The 17,339-nt window shown below is 47.4% G+C and overlaps 1 pseudogene; it reads right to left on the reverse strand.

The window, feature by feature from the left end:
- Nucleotides 1–16,899: 16,899 nt before the first annotated feature.
- LOC131747414 (small ribosomal subunit protein eS25 pseudogene) lies at nucleotides 16,900–17,339 on the reverse strand (annotated as a pseudogene).

The following is a 17,339-nucleotide window of genomic DNA, read 5'->3' on the forward strand; positions in this document are numbered from 1 at the left end:
AAAATTCTCAGTATTGAAAGATGACCTCGAATCCACTCTAATCTGTATTTTCAAAGCAATCACTTTCAAACTTGACTGCTCTAAGTATTAATCAGGAATAAATTATTTACTATATTATTACTTTCCACCCCCACCTCCCACCCCTGCTCTAGTGGTGGAGAAGGACTGTTTTTAATTTTCTAATTCTGCACATGTGTTAGATTACAAATCTTTCCTGAGGTTCAGGAGTACTGTTTACGAGCTGTCTCCTCACAACCGGAGTTCCTGACGAATGCTTGTTGGATGCAGTCAACTAAAGAGACTTCTCTCCCGAGCCTCCTTCCTGGGATTTGGGATGGCAGAGATGCTCTGGGATTGGCCAAGTGTCTCTTCCTCTGTCCTCCATGGCGCTGGTTTATGACCTTGGCAGAAAATGTTGGCCAAGTTGTGATTTGATAGGAAACAAAACCCAGGAGGAGCCATGATTCAGCCCCCACTGCCCCAAACTTAGAATAGAATGCTTTGTTTCCTAAACCTCCAAACTTATCTGGTCAACCTTCTTGCCTCTTTTTTCTTTTCTTTGCAAAAGTGAGACCCAGAAGGGTTACAGCTGCTATTGAACCTCAAGGGACCACCTCAGTTAATTCCTCAGATTAGTACCTCTGGTTTTAATGGTGCAGAAAAGATCCAAGCTCAGAAAATCAAGGAAGAAAATTGGCCTGGTGAGTCCACATTCACTGGACTTCAAAATCCACAGCCTTGCAAGGGGAGTGCTGAAGTCAGACCTGGGCTGAACAGCTTGAGATGCCAGAGAGGCAAAGGAGGAAAATGACTAAGCAAAAGCTCCTTATCACGGAACTTAATGATCAAAGGCATCTCACTTTCTGCTGATCTGAAAACATCATTGCCAGAGAGCAGGATCCTTAGAGATGATCTAGTTCCATTTCCCTACTTTGCAGATGTGAGACGTGGGTAGCAAGGGGACCTGTCCAAGGCCACGTGGTAATTCTGTGGCAATGATAGGACCATTAGCAATGATAGGTATTCTTTCCACTCAACCGGCTTACCTTTCCTAACATATAGAAGAAAAATAAAAGATGTCACTAAGTTTTGTTTTTTTTTTTTTTGTGGTACGCGGGCCTCTCACTGTTGTGGCCTCTCTCGATGCGGAGCACAGGCTCCGGACGCGCAGGCTCCGCGGCCATGGCTCACGGGCCCAGCCGCTCCGCGGCACGTGGGATTTTCCCGGACCGGGGCACGAACCCGCGTCCCCTGCATCAGCAGGCGGACTCTCAACCACTGTGCCACCAGGGAAGCCCAGATGTCACTAAGTTTTAAAGACAAGTTGCTTGGTTGTTTTTTGTTTGTTTGATTGAAATATAGTTGATTTACAGTATTATGTTAGTTGAGGAGAAGTATCTTATTTTGATGAATATATTGTAGTCTACATGCATGGCACCCACTGGAGTTGTGACCAGTTCCTGTGGCTATTCATGGTGCCCTGATACAGGGACGTGTTTTAAAACTGAGAGATCGAGTCTGTATAAGGAAAATTGCACCAAATTAGACAAAGCTTTCAACAGCGATGTTGGAAGAAAAGACAGGAGGAGAGGTTACTCTTGTGGGCCTGTTACAAAGAATGATCACATTTGTGGCTGAAGAAGAGGATGTAATTTGCCTGCTTTTCTGGTTGTGACTGCCAGGCTCCTGTCAGTCTCGTAATTAGAAAGCTGCCCCCCCTTTGCTTAGTCCTGGAGCTAGTCCTCCAGCCTCATGCTAAGCCTGTCTTGTGGGTCCTGAAGCCCCTTCTCAGGGCAGCCCTAGCCTCCGCTGACCACACCTGCATGCACAGTGATGGCTCCCCTTTTTTGACCTGGGCTGGCTTCACTCATCCTAGTTGGTGCAGCTTTGGTTGCATCCCAGGGGAGATAACTGTGAGAAATGGAAGTTCCAGAAAGTTGGGGAAATATTTTCATAAACAGTAGAACTAGTTTGAATTTGAGAAATGGGGAAGTGGGTGAGTGAGAGAGAGTTGAACTGCGGGTAGTAAAGGGAACAGAAGAGGAATCAGTCTGACTGGCTGCTTGAAAGAAGCTGCCTCAAAATGTGAAAATAATTTGCAGGGGAATGTTTACACAAAAACTAATCTAAAGAAAAAACAACTTACACACCAAAGTCTAAATGTCACTTGTTCCCAGAGGGAATGAGCTCAGAAGTTAAAAGGAGGGGGAGCCTCTCCAACAATTAAATGTATTTTTTTTTTAAGGCTCCTTTGGGTTTAAATTGGTTCCAGGAAGAACACAGACTCTCATCCCGGGGGAGGTATCTCTGCAGATGCTAAGAGGAGCTGAGAAGCTCTGGGTTCCGAACCCGGGTGGCTGGTGCAGAGGGCAGAGAGGTCAGCCAGAAATATTCTGTCAATGGTGGTTTCAGCCCATAAATTCAGCCCGATTTTGAGATCAAACGTTTGGACCTTAAGAAACTCCCTCCGGGGCTGCTTTTGTTTATCATACTTTCCCGGCCACTGGAGTTCACAGAGAGTGATATCAGAGAGAGAACTTACAAAGTAGGTCCAAGTTTGCAAAGGCACAATCTTAGGAATGGAAAACAGCTATGGGGTCGGTTTGAAAGGGTCACACATAAACCAGAGCAGTGAAGGAAGTTGAAAATACAGCTGCCCAAATGCAGACAGCTAGCTGGGCACCAGAGGAGAGAGAGAGGAACCAGGCCTCCTAGTCTCGTTCTTTTATTATAAACTTCATCCTATGCTATAGAAGTCAGCCTCGTAAGTATAAAAGTGCTTCCAAAATGAAGTTGATTTACCTACTAAGTGCAGAAAGAGACAACTAAGGTCCTCAGGCACTACACAGAGTCCAGACCTGGAAGCAACTTGTCACCATCTACGGCCATCACATCAAGAGGGAATCAGGAAGACACTGTCCCCCATCCTGAGAGAAGGGGAGCTTGATTCCCCAGGAGGCGTGAGCTAAGGGCCTGGGGAGGCCTCTCTTACCGGTGCTGTAATTTCAGGAGGCTCCAACTTCCCCTTTTGCAAAACCTCCGGCTTCCTCCCCATTCTACAGGCCAGGGCCTAAAGTTCTACCTCTAGAGCTTCATTTGTTTGCTTCTGAACCCACCTTTGTCACTGTGCTTTAGGTAGACAAGGGCTGGAGGAATTAATTTTACTGCAGGTGACTTGAAGGGAGTACTGGTAATTCCACCCTCCCCTCTCTCTAGGTCTCTCCTCAGCTTTACCTGGGAATGCACTCCCCTCCCCACCTCCCCCTTGTTTTGTTGTGTTTTTTTTTTTCCCCTCCATTGTTTTGTATCAAAAAGCATCCAAAGTAATTACTGAGATCAGCGTGTGGTCTGCTACCCACTGAGTCTTCAACAATTTCCATTGCCTCAACAAAGCTTCCCCAGGTGCCTTCTGCAATCCGGGTGGTGAGCCGGAAGTACTAGGGACTCAAAGGCCAGGCCTGCTCCCTCCATAGCCTGGGGGTGGAGCAGACAGAGAGTAAAGTACCGAGGACAACTTGTAATGAGGACCGTGTGCCCAGGGGAGGAGAACTAAGCAGGACGTCTGCTTTGCTTGGAGATCTAGCAGGGGGCAGCCCTGCGGCTAGGATGCAGGGAAAGGGGACCAGGAAGTTCACTCTGGGAGTTTGGGGTTAGCAGATGTAAGCTTTTATGTAGAGAATGGATAAACAACAAGGTCCTACTGTGTAGCCCAGAGAACTATATGCAATATCCTATGTTAAACCATAATGGAAAAGAATATTTTTTAAAAAAGAATGTATAAATATGTATAACTGAACCATTTTGCTGTACAGCAGTAATTATTATTATATATATATATATATATATATATAAATTTTTTTTTTTTTGCGGTACGCGGGCCTCTCACTGTTGTGGCCTCTCCCGTTGCGGAGCACAGGCTCCGGACGTGCAGGCTCAGCGGCCATGGCTCACGGGCCCGGCCGCTGTGCGGCACGTGGGATCCTCCCAGACCGGGGCACGAACCCGCGTCCCCTGCATCGGCAGGCGGACTCCCAACCACTGCGCCACCAGGGAAGCCCCTATTATTAATTTTTTAAATAAATGATTTAGGTTTTTAAAAAAATCTTTTTTGGCCACACCACGTGACATGTGGGATCCTAGTTCCCCGACCAGGGATCGAACCTGCACCCCCTGCATTGGAAGCTCAGTCTTAACCACTGGACCACCAGGGAAGTCCCTGTATAGCAGTAATTAACACGACATTGTAAATCAGGAAGAGAAAAACAAATATCGTCTATTAACGCATATATGTGGAATCTAGCAAAATGATACAGATGAACCTATTTGTAGGGCAGGAATAGACATGCAGACGTGGAGAAAGGACTTGTGGACGTAGCGGGGGAGGGAGAGGGTGGGATGAATTGGGAGATGAGCTTTGACACAAACACCCTACCATGTGTAAAATAGATGGCTAGTGGGAACCTGCGATAGAGCACAGGGAGATCAGCTCGGTGCTCGTGGCAACCTAGAGGGGTGGGATAGGGAGGGTGGGAAGGAGGTCCAAGAAGGAGGGGATATATGTATACGTAGAGCTGATTCACTTTGTTCTACAGCAGAAACTAACAGAACATTGTAAAGCAATTCTACTCCAATAATAAATAAATAAATAAAATAATAATAATAATTAAAAGAAAGTTCCCTCTGAACCCAGGGGAAGCTTGTGCAGAGGAATGGGGTGAGAGAGGTCACTTCTGGGGACCATGGTAGTCGGGGAGTGGCAGGATCCCAAGTTCAATGCAAAGGCAAGGGTCAAATCGTGAAGGGTTTGCCAACCCGGCTAAGGCATCCCACAGTCTGGGCTTTAAGCTGGAAGGAACGGGAAGCCACTGAAGGTTTTTAAGCAGGAGGCGAAGGGAACGGGATTTCTGATTGAGACAATCACCTGGGCTGGAGTGAGGAGAATAGACTGGGGAGAGGTGAGCCTGCAGGCAAATTAGATTGGGATCCCCAAGTGGGTTCTTGGCAAACTTTGTCCCACTTTGGCAAGTTCTAAATTCTGGAGAAAGTGGCCCCCGTGCAGAGCTGGGCAATGATCCCTCGGAGAAGGATTCTACTGAGGCCTGCCTCTCCACAGACAGCTGTGGCCCATTTCCTAAGACTCTTCTTCAGTCCTCAAGTTCCAGGTAAGAGAACCGGAGACGTTTCTAACACACCCTTACAGCAGTGGTTCCCAGAGTGTGGTCCCTAGACCAGCAGCAGCTGCCATGAGAACTCTAGAAAAGCACGTTCTCGAGCCCCACCCCCTACCTACTGATCAGAAACACGAGCCTGGGCTTCCCTGGTGGCGCAGTGGTTGAGAATCCGCCTGCCGATGCAGGGGACACGGGTTCGTGCCCCGGTCCGGGAGGATCCCACATGCCGCGGAGCAGCTAAGCCCGTGAGCCACAACTACTGAGCCTGCGCTCTAGAGCCCACGAGCCACTGCCGCCAGCCGCGGCGGGTCCTCAACGTGCAGCAACAATCGACGAGAGGGGGTAGGGAACGGAAAGCACCAAGGTATGGGATCAGAAGGGCACAGACAACTGATGGTTGCAAGGCAAGCTTAATAACAAAGCACAGCCATATATATACACCCCTAAAGCAGGGACTTTGCATAGTCATTGTTCTATAGAACTAGTCTTTCATCTCGGCTTAGTCACCACCATATCTGCATCAGCGGGTTTATCGGGTTGATTGGCTTCTCCGCTTAGTCACCGCCTTATCGGCATCAGCGGGTTGATCGGCTCCTTCCACAGAGGCACCAATTTCCCCTCCAGGGTTGCTTTTCCTAGCTTTAGGGAACAACCAGGGACTCCCAGTAACAGAGCAGGTCCCTGGAGCGATTTGGCCAAAGGCCATCCCCTTTTTTACGTTTATACCATAAAGTCCAGGATGCATACCAAGGAGAGTACAATCGGGCCCTGAGGCTTATGAGGGTCTTAATGGCGCCTTCCTCAGAGGGCAATGCTCGCCACAAGCCACAGCTACTGAGCCCACGTGCCGCAACTACTGAAGCCCGCGCGCCTAGAGCCCGTGCTCCACAACAAAAGCTACCGCAATGAGAAGCCGGCGCACCGCAACGAAGAGTAGGCCCCGCTCGCCGCAACTAGAGAAAGCCCGTGCGCAGCAAGGAAGAATCAAAGCAGCCAAAAATAAATAAATAAATAAATTTAAAAAAGAAAGAAACACAAGCCTCAGAGGTGGCTCTGATGCAAGGCTAACGTTTGCGGACCATCCCCCTGTGGTATCACACACGGGAAGGGGCTACGGGAGAAAACCGAACATGAACACAGGCTCAGAAGATTCTTTTTTTTTAGGAGAGAGAAAAGCATCTACTAAGCAGGGTAGAAGTTCCCCGACATGGAACTATTATAATCATCACTTATTTAATACAAATCTAGCAGATGATTTGGAAAGCCTACTAAGTGCATGGTACTCGCTGGGCAGAGGAAGGAGAGAGGTTTAAAAAGCACAGGGTTCCTGCCCTACAGTACTATCCAGCCGCCATCAACATCAACATCATCGTCTTCGAAAAACCCTTCTTAATGCTGATGACAGTCACTTATAATCCACGTATGAGATCTCACAAGTTTACTGAGCATGAATGTGGCACCCAGCTCTGTGCCCTAAGGTTCCCGCCCCCACATGATTTACTGTCAAGTTGGGTCACAACTTGAACACAAGAAGCAGTCATGGTCACCCAAGGTGTCGCATAATCATGAGCTAAATTGTGACAAGGCCACACAGGTCTTGTCAACTGGAGTCCTCCTCCAGCTGTGATCACGTGGCCTTCATTCTCACTCTTTCCCCAGTCTTGGTTTTTTGTTTTGTTTTGGTTTGGTTTTTTTGGCGTGGCATCTTAGTTCCCTGACCAGGGACCGAACCCACGCCCCTGGCAGTGGAAGCATGGAGTCTTAACCACTGGACCGCCAAGGAAGTCTGTCCAGGGTTTTGTTTTGTTTTGTTTTTGTTTTTCCTTAATCCAGATGGTGGCAATTCCGTTCTCCAAGACATGCAAAGTCAGGCCCCTTTTCCATCTTTCTTCTCTCATTCTATCAGCAATTTTCTCGTCTGCTTTTCAAAGACCCCAAAGAGATGGTCAGGTCAACCTCAGATGCTCAGATGCTGCCAGAGTTTCTCAGGAACTTGAGTCACACTCTCTGAGGCCACTGGGCCCAGAGTCCCCAGGCAGAAGCATCTGGCCGCACCTCTGGGGCTGTGAGGAAGGAAGTTGTAATGCTCAGTGGTCAACCAGCCCTGGGAACTTGGGCCTCCTTGGGTTTGCCCATGGAGGTGGGGAAAGCAGTCCTTTGGTGCTCTGACCCTGAGAACTCTGGCCTGGACCCCTGGAGCCCTGGGCCCACCCCCACCAATCTGTCATCTGTCTATCTGTCTCCCAGAGGGGGTGTTGAGGATATGGCAAGAGACACTAGGAAGGAGAGGAAAAGGCCGGTTCTATAAATAAACGGGCTGTTCCCGGTGAGGCACCTTCCTTCCCACTCCCATCCCCTCACCCTTGTGACAGGCGGAGCAGAGAGCAGCCTTACGCCAGGGATTAGTGCAATCACAAGGTCACGGTAGATACCCAGGTCTGTAAATACTCCTGGAGAGCTTTAGTCATTGGATAGGAGCCAGGAGGGGAAAGACCCAGGGAGGAGGGAGAGCTGGATGCCGGCTAGAGCTAGCTTGGAAATCTACAAGTTAAAAACAACAAAAAAGAAAGAAGCCTGGCTTTCCTCCAGAATGTGAAAATTTATAGAGGGAGTGGAGAAAGGGAGGGGAAATGGGCAATTCCCACAAAAGTACTCATTTTTCAGGGTGGGTAGCCGGAACCTCAGAACACAGATATGTCCCCCAAATGTTGTAAACAGAAACCCAAGAGCTAGCTAATACTGCCAGAAGTTTCAGGATCTCTGGGAATACAGTCAGCATCAGAATTGCTGAGAGTTCAAAGAAGATGAATTTCTGGCACCTTTGCTGGGGAGAATCTCAGAGAAGCAGGAAGAGAGAGCAGGGCTCCTGGGCTGATAGGGCTGGGGAAGAGGTTATACACAGTCTCCTTGGATAAACAAGCACCACAGAGCAAGGAGATCACTTGTTGGAGGGGCCGCTCTGTGGGTTCCGGGGACCCTCGGGATCCTTAGGTCCTCACCCTCTTTAGGGTTGCACTCTGGGTGGTGCAGGCAGATAGAAGTGGTGGAGAAATGTGATCAGGAGATGAAAAGCTCCACGTGGGAGCAACTTGCCTAAGTGCATGGTACCTAAATAAAGAAAGCCATGGTGTGCTGGTGACAGAGGCACAGAACTGATATTCTGCATTTTCACCAGATGAGGGGAGGGCAGACGAGGGTGGATCAGCGGCACTGTCACCAGCAGAGACAAATTCCAGAGCAGCTTGGATGATCATCTTGGCACACGTACACTCAAAAATGTTAAATACGGAAGGTGGGGAGATGCCCGTTAGCAAAAGCTGCATTTGGGGTACATAATTTTTGGACCTGGTGTGTCTAATTCTGTTTTCAATGATTGAGTTGTTTGGCCGCTTTTGAGTGAAACTTGGAGTGACCTACCTAAAGACAGACCACCGCGAAGCTTCTGTCGTCGGAAGGCAAAGACCTAAGTGACTTCGGGTGATGTGGTGAATACAAGTAGCTAATCAGGAAACAAATGAGCTAATTGGGACCTGGTCACACATTGTTAACATCAAATGCTATTCGTATCTTTGTTTTCCTTTGAAAACCAAGGTTCCCAGTTCCAGAGGGAGTTTGTGTTTGCAGCTGATGCTCAGAGGGAAAGAGCTGGAACTCAGCCCGCCCTTCCCACACCTCCCTTGGAATCTGTGTCGGAGACAGGGCATTGCCTCGGGCGTACAGCAGATCTGACGCATTGGGCCAGTTCTTATCCACGGAGAAGAGCCTTGAAATTAAATTCCTCCTTTGCCTTTGAGGACATGGGTTCTACCTCTGCAGAAAATAAAGATTAAGGAAGATTGTGATCAAGCAACTGGGAATATAAGAAACTCTCTTAAGAGGTTCAGAGGTTAAAAGCTAGCCAACAATAGCCATAAAGGCCTTTTGTGTGCTCTTGGAGCTATGAACATGTGGACTCTTATTAGGTGATATTTAACCAATGTGAAATGTCTTGCTGTCATCTAAAAAGTGAAAACTCAAGGTGTCGGTCAAGCAACAGATATTTAGTAAGAGTCTGTTGTGTGCAAAGAACTGCACAGGCCCCTGCTCCGAAGATATCGTGTCGCGTATCAGATTAGATTGGTAAGTCAAGAAATGTATGGTAAGCCACACACACACACACACACACACACACACACACACACACACACACACACACACACACACAATCAACTGAAATTTTGTACCATTACATGAGGAGATACACGGACTTAAACTTCACCGAGGAGCTGCACGTCGCTTGTTGCTTGAGACCAAGTGAAGTCACCACAGTTAGGGTTAATGGAAGGAGGAGCCATCATAATCTGTAATTTGATTTAAAGTTTCAAGTCTTTCTTCAGAAATCGTTAACGATCACATCTCATCTGAGCTCCAGCCAGCCACCCTCCCCTCAGCACGGCTCCGTGTGAAGTCTGTGCGGGCAATGATGCCTTCTTGGCAAAGCCCCTGGCTGAACTGCTACAGCTGCAGCTGTTCGGAGAGCAGGAGAATTTACGACCTTCACAAGGAGCACATTTGCCTTTGGAGCCCCATTATGACTTTTTGCAGTGAGAACTCGTAAAAAAGTCATCAGCAACAGCCGAGTGCTCCTGAGCCCCGTCAGCAGGGCGCACGGACGACGCACGTCCCACGTATGCTTCCCAGGACTCGGCAAACCTGGCCGCCTCTGAGCTGAGCTCCTCCAGGTCAGTTTTGCCTCCCCTTCTGCTGAGATGCAGCTGCCGAAAAGGCAGGGTACATTCCAAATGCATTTCTCAGTACCCGCAAACACTCTGAATAAACAGCAGAGACGCCGCCGCTCTGAGCGCTGGGCAGAGTCATTTCCTGATTCTCCTTTGGTTCATCCTCATTCGGGTCCCACCCATGACAAGCAGACACAAGCTGGTAGAAGCCACACATTGACCTTCAACATCAAGGTCGAGAGACCCTGAAAAGAATCTACAGCAGTTACTGCCTAGAACACGCCGTCCAGCACTTGATTATATAGTCCTGGGTTATTTTGTAATTATGTCTCACCTATCAATGTGTCAAGTGATAAATATCAATCAGTGTCTTCTATAGATATCATGATCTCCCTTCCCCAAATAGAGGGAACACGTAACTGCTTTATTCTCCCCAGCCTACACCCCGCAGTGCTGAACACTTAGCAGGAAATGATAAACTGATAAGTTCAGTCTCCAATTGTCCTGCACCAACCAGCTAACCGATGTCCTAGCGTCATAATTCATGGGGTGAGCGTTGCAGAGACAGCGGATGACACGGACATGGCAGAATGCGGAGAGGTGCCTGACAAGCAAAGAGGTTTCAGAACGCATGCCCCATAGATGTTTTTACCTGGTCAAACTCTTTCCCAATCTCGGCCTTACCGATGAGGACCAATGCACTGATGTAGCTAGCGGTGGGGACCCTATTAGCTCAGAGACCGGTACATCCGCTACAAGTCTCATCTGACGTGGTCATTACAGTTTTTCCTGAGCTTCAGTAGTTCTGGCAGAATTGTCCTATGTAATCTTCACATGCAAAACAGAGAAAACGACTTCTCTTCATACAATAAGGTATTCCACGATCTATGCTAAGTGGTAGGGAATACACAGGAGTAAGAGAGGGTTACACGTGAACAGGGAAAGATGCATGTAAACTGAGAAGGGCCATGAAGTGTTAACGGGGTTATGCTAGAAGGTCATCCAGGGCACATCGAGGACGGACACAAAGGAAGGAATGGTCCACTCTACTGACGGGCAGTGACAGGAAAGATTATCCAGGTGAGGGGACATTTGATCTTTGTCTTGAAAGGTGAGCAGGTTTCTGTTGATGATTGGAGGGGGGGGACGGTGCTCAGAAGAGAGGAATCATGAGTAAAGACTCAGCAGTGAAATAGCAGCTACAGGGACTTCCCTGGCGGTCCAGTGGTTAGGACTCCGTGCTCCCACTGCGGGAGGCACGGGTTCAATCCCTGGTCGGGGAACTAAGATCCCACATGCTGCTTGGTGTGGCCGAAATTAAAAACACAAAAAGCAGATCCATCAGGGTATTTGGAAGTCACTTCTCACGGCCAAGCAAAGGGGTTAAGGAGGCACAGGGAGAAATAAGGGCAGGAGAAATGTGGGGCAAGGTTATGAAGGGACTTGTAAAGCCAGGCTAAGGGGTTTGGGTGTCATTCTGCAGGCAAACAGGAGCCATTGAAAGTTTTTAAAACCACAGAGACACATAATCAGATCTCTGTGACAGAGGGATCAGCCTTGAGGCTGCATTGAAGAAGAATTGGAGGGGTAGACCCAGGAAGACAGCTCACTCTCCTGCTTGAAATATTCCAAGGGATTCAGATCAATCCAGGCTACTCAGCGTTGCTCAGAAGGGCCCCGCCTACTCCTCCACTGCCTTCTCAGGGATCTACAGCCACCGGGCCCTTTGTCAGCGCTTCTCACACGTGGCCAGTCTTTCTGCCTGAGGACCCTTGCACTTACTCACTGTTTCTCTTGCCTGGAGTGTTGACCCTAGGCTCTCCCCAGGACTCCCGCTCAACCAGGAGGCCTCCGTTGTAATCTCAGACCATTTTAATGTACTGTATACGTGTGATTCCTTAGCTTTTTAAATTGCTATCTTCTGCCCCCTCCAAGAGCCTTCACGAGGGAAGGGGTCGTTCTTGTCTTATTCACCAACCTTAGACCCTGAATGAATGAATGGAATTAAAGAGTGTGAAGCAGTGAGAATTCATCCGGCTTGGTGACTAAATGGACGTGGGTGGGGAGAGAGATGGGAGAGGAGGACCGAGATTCAGGTTTCCGGATTGGGTGACCGAGCCGATGGTTATCCTTGACAAGAGACGGCGAATGCAGGGGCGAGAGATTTTTTTTTTTTTTTTTTTTTTTTTTTTGCCACACCTGCGGGGCTTCTGGGATCTTAGTTCCCGGAGCAGGGATCCAAGCTGGCCGTCCGGGCAATCCTAACCACTGGACCGCCAGGGAAGTCCCGGGAGAGACTTCTGGGGCAAACTGCGTGAGCTCAGTGTTAGGTGAATTCACTCTGGGACATTCCAGGGTAGGAGACCAGGAAGCAATTGGATATGGGAGTCTAGAGCGAAGGACAAAGGTGCAAACCGAAGACACAGATTTAGGAGCTGTCAGCACATTCGGCAGCTGGAGTCCAAGGAAAGACATCAGTTAAACGGGAGAGGGAGAGGGTGTGGCTGTGAGGGGGAGAAACAGGAGGCGAGCACTGGGTCTGAGAACACGCCTCGCACGTGGGGGAAGGAAGGAGGTCCGTGCGTCCCAGGCTTTCCCGGGACTCCTGGGATGGTGGTCCCACTGCTGGCTGGGCAGATGCCACGATGCTGGGACTCAGGAAGGGTTTATAGAGCCTTCCAGGGCTTGGCCTCGGAGAAAAGAACAAAAGGGTTCAGTCCCCCAGTAGACCCACCAAGGAATGAATGGCGTTTAACCAGCTGCTCTGGACCCGTGCGCAGGAATTCGATCCATACAGCGTGCGCACGAATCTTCAATCTAAACAGCATAAATAGTTTCCTTTCTGAAAAAGAGACATTCTGGGAGAGTGTATAAGCCCACTTTTACAATTCCCCATTGTACCCGTTTATTTGAATAAGGTACACTTCAAAGAACAATAGTCTAAACTCACAAAGAAAGAAAGGAGAATGTAAGCTATAATCTTCTAAAAATAACACTACAAGTGTTTTTTTTTTCTTCCTTCTAGTTTTTTATTTCCTCCACAGACTTTGCAAAGCATAGTTAAAATCATATATATTATCATATATATATGTATATGTATACATGTGTGTATACATGTATTCACTCCCTTTGGATGTAGTCAGTCGTCCCTTGGTGTCTGCAGGGGGGTTTGGCTCCATTGGATACCAATATCCGTGGATGCTCAAGTCGCTTACACAAAATGTAGTATTTGCATCTAAGCTACACACATCATCCCATCTACTTAAAATCATGTCTAGTTATAATACCTAATACGATGTAAATGCTATGTAAATAGTTGCCAGCGCTCAGCAAATTCAAGTTCTGCTTTTCGGAACTTTCTGCGTTTTTTTCCTGAATATTTTTGATCTGCAGTTGTTTGAATCCGCAGATGTGGAACCCACGGAGCCAGAGGGCTGACTACATCCCTATCTATCTGTCTATCTATCATCTGTCTATCTATCTATCTAAATCATTGTATCTTGCTTTTTCTTCCAAACATTATCTTGTATTTTTTTCCATACAGACTTAACATTTTGATGACTGCATAATATTCTTTCTTTATTATTGAACTTTTAGACTATTTCTAATCTTTCTCTATTTAAAATATATAATGATCTTTAGAAATTGTCGGGGATTCCCTGGCAGTCCAGTGGTTAGGTTTCCACGCTTCCACTGCAGGAGGCCCAGGTTTGATCCCTGGTCGGGGAACTAAGATCCCATATGCCTCTCGGCATGGCCAAAAGTTAAAAAAAAAAAAAAAAAAAAAATTGTTGTATGTTAGTTTGCTCAGGCTGCCATAGCAAAGTACCACAGACTGGCTTAAACAACAGAAATTTATTTTCTCACAGGTCTGGAGGCTAGAACTCTGAGATTAAAGTGTGGGTAGTGTTGGTCTCTTCTGAGGCCTCTCTCCTCACGTTGCAAATGGTCCTCTCCTCGCTGTGTCCTCATGTGGTTTTCCCTGGGTATGTCCTAATCTCCTCTTCTTACAGGACACTAGTCATATTGGATTAAGGCCCACCCTAAGGGCCTCATTTTAACTTAAATCTTTAAAGACCGCATGTCCAAATACAGCCACCTTCTGAAGGCATTAGGACTTCAACATGGCAGTTTTGGGGGGGACACGATTCAGCTTACAGCACATTGTGTATAATTTTTTTTCTCACCTGCATTTCAGATTGTTTCCGTTGGATAGATTCCTAGAGTGCAAATCACTGGGCTAAAAAATAAAAAATATTTTAAGGCTTTTGAAAATTGCTTTCCCAAAAGAATGTAACAATTGGTACTGTAGCAATCCACTTTAAAAAATATTTTTAGGGCTTCCCTTGTGGCGCAGTGGTTGAGAGTCCGCCTGCCGATGCAGGGGACGCGGGTTCGTGCCCCGGTCCGGGAAGATCCCACGTGCCGCGGAGCGGCTGGGCCCGTGAGCCATGGCCGCTGCGCCTGCGCGTCCGGAGCCTGTGCTCCGCAACGGGAGAGGCCACAACAGTGAGAGGCCCCAGTACCGAAAAAAAAATTTTTTTTTTAATAAGAGAATGAATCAACGAAGGATTTTGTTCTGCTGCATCTAACAGAAACTCACCTCCAATAACTTAACTCAACAGGGGTTTGTTCTGGGACTTACATCGCAGCCCGGAAGCAGTCTAGAATTTGTGCAGGGGTTCCAGGGCGGCACCAATGTCGATGTCGCTGGTCCACCTTAGTTTCTACCTCCCGTCTTTCCCATCTTTACCATGTGGCTTTCAGGTCTGCGGCCTTTGCACTGTGCTCTCTCTGCCTCTAGCCCCCAGATCATCCCTGGCTGCTGCCTCATGTCCTTCAGATTTTTATTCCAAAGTCACCTTCTCAGCCACACATTTGCTGGCCTCTACATCCAAACTTCACCTCCCCTTTATTTCCAAGCCTTCTTTCCTGCTTCATTCTTTTCTTCTTAGCACTTGCTGTTATTTAATATATATTTTAAAATTATTTCTATATTTTTGTGGGGTTTTTTCCTCCTCTAGGATGTAAACATCATGAAGGCACAGGATCTGTGCCTTTTGTTCATTATCGCACGTTTGCATACACACATACGCAGGCACACACACATACACACACACTTCCACTCTTAGGAAAGGCTAAGCCCAAACGGATCCTCCCTCCCTCCCTCCCTCCCTCCCTCCCTTCTTTCAGTTTCTGAGGTGGCTTATCCAAGGTCACACACAAAGTTAGTGACAAGCCAGAAGAACCTGAACCCTAGTTTCCTGAGTTTTCTGCCCTTTCCAGCCTTCCTAAACAAGAAGTCATGGACCCTGAAGAAACAGCCTGACGGGTTTATAAATATAGATTGCTGGTTGAATTTAGATTTCACAAAGCTGTTTTTTTTTTTTTCCTAATTTTTATTGGAGTAGAGTTGATTTACAATGTTGTGTTAGTTTCAGGCGTACAGCAAAGTGAATCAGTTATACAAATACATATAATCCACTCTTTTTTAGATTCTTTTCCCATAGAGGTCATTACCGAGCATTGAGTAAAGTTCCCTGTGCAGGTTCATATTAGTTATCTATTTTATGTGTAGTAGTGTGTATATGTCAATCCGAATCTCCCAATTTATCCCTCCCTCCCCCCCTTATCCTCTGGTAAACATAAGTTTATTTTCTACATCTGTAACTCTATTTCTGTTTTGTAAATAAGTTCATTTGTACCATTTTTTTAGATTCCACATATACACGATAGCATATGATACTTGTCTTTCTCTGTCTGACTTACTTCACTCAGTATGACAATCTCTAGGTCTATCCATGTTGCTGCACAAAGCTTTTGAAACACAGCACTAAGGCCATTTTTTTTTTTTTTTTAATTTTAGGCCATTATTTAAAAGTCGGTAGTACAGTACTTCCAATTACTGACATTTCTGGGGAAGTAGGAGGGAGAGGCTAAAGTATGGGTTTGTTCTGCCATCTTTATTCAATTCCCGATTAATCCTTAGCCCACTTTTCCAAAATTCCTTATAAAACAGAGAACACTGTAAATAATATGTTAACATTTGTGTAAAACAGGAGGTTAAAAATGTATTCGAATGTTCTTACAGATGCACAGAACATCTCTGGAAAGACACACGAGAAGCTGTCAAAGATGATTGTGGGGAGGGGCAACGGGTGGCTGGGGGCACAGGTGGGAGAGGAGACTGGCCACCATGAGACCCAAGGCTACCTTTGAATATGGTTACAAAAAAGATAAAACAGGCAAAAGGCCCAGACTCTTCAATCAAGGCATTGCCCCCGGTGCAGCCCGCTCAGCATGTGAGATGCGAACGCTGCCAGCTGCCCATGTAATGTGGCCCCGCACAGGTCTCTGACCTCATCTCCTAGACATTCCCCTTGGATGGGGGATACACTCGCTCCTGCAGCGAGGGCCTCCTTGCTGTTCCTTGAACAAGCGGACCTCGGTGCCACACGGGGCCTTTGCCCGATGTTGCCTTGGCCTGGATCCCTCCTGGCTCACTCCTTCACTTCTGCAGGTCTCTGCTCCGCTGTCACCTCCTGGGGGAATCCTTCCCTCACCACCTCGGGTCCCCATTGCTCTCCGCTCCCCCATCCCACTTCCTCTGACTGTCGCTTACTCATAGGTTTCCTCGCTCATATGAGCGCCAGGAGCCTGGGACTCTTTTCCCGAGCACCTAGAATAGGGCCCACCCCGAAGACAGCACTCCATACATGTTTTCTTTTCTTTTTAAAAAAATTTACTTATTTATCTATTAATTTTTAAAATTTATTTTTGGCTGTGTTGGGTCTTCACTGCGGTGCGCGGGTTTCTCATTGCGGTGGCCTCTCTTGTTGCGGAGCACAGGCTCTACACGCGTGGGCTTCAGTAGTTGTGGCTCGCGGGCTCTAGAGCGCAGGCTCAGTAGTTGTGGCGCACGGGCTTATTTGCTCTGCGGCATGTGGGATCTTCCCGGACCAAGGCTCGAACCCATGTCCCCTGCATTGGCAGGCGGATTCTTTTTTTTTTTTTTTTTTTTTTTTGATTTAATAAAGTTTTATTTTTCAAAATATACAGTTGGTGGGACCTGTTCATGCATCTTCACTACCAGCTGGAGCATCTCCATCCTTGGTATTTCTGGTATACATTACTTGAGCTCTGTGCTTTGAAACCAGTTTAATAAGTCCTTTACTAAGGAGCTCCTGCAGGGCTATCCTGGCCAGGGAACCACGAATCTTCAGTCTTTCAGAGACGACAGCTGGAGTTATAAGCTTATAGTTGGGAACTTCTTTACAGAGTTTGTCATATGTTGCTTTGTCAAACAAGGCTAGGTTATTGAGCTTGTCCCGAACTTTGCCTTTGGACCACTTCTTCTTTTTGGCCTTGCCCCCAGATTTGTTCACTGGCTCTTTGTCTTTTTTTTGGCTGACTTTCCAGCATCTTTCTTCTTCTTGTCCTTGGGCGGCAT

This window comes from Kogia breviceps, chromosome 20 (assembly GCF_026419965.1).
Source record: "Kogia breviceps isolate mKogBre1 chromosome 20, mKogBre1 haplotype 1, whole genome shotgun sequence".
NCBI lineage: Eukaryota > Metazoa > Chordata > Mammalia > Artiodactyla > Physeteridae > Kogia > Kogia breviceps.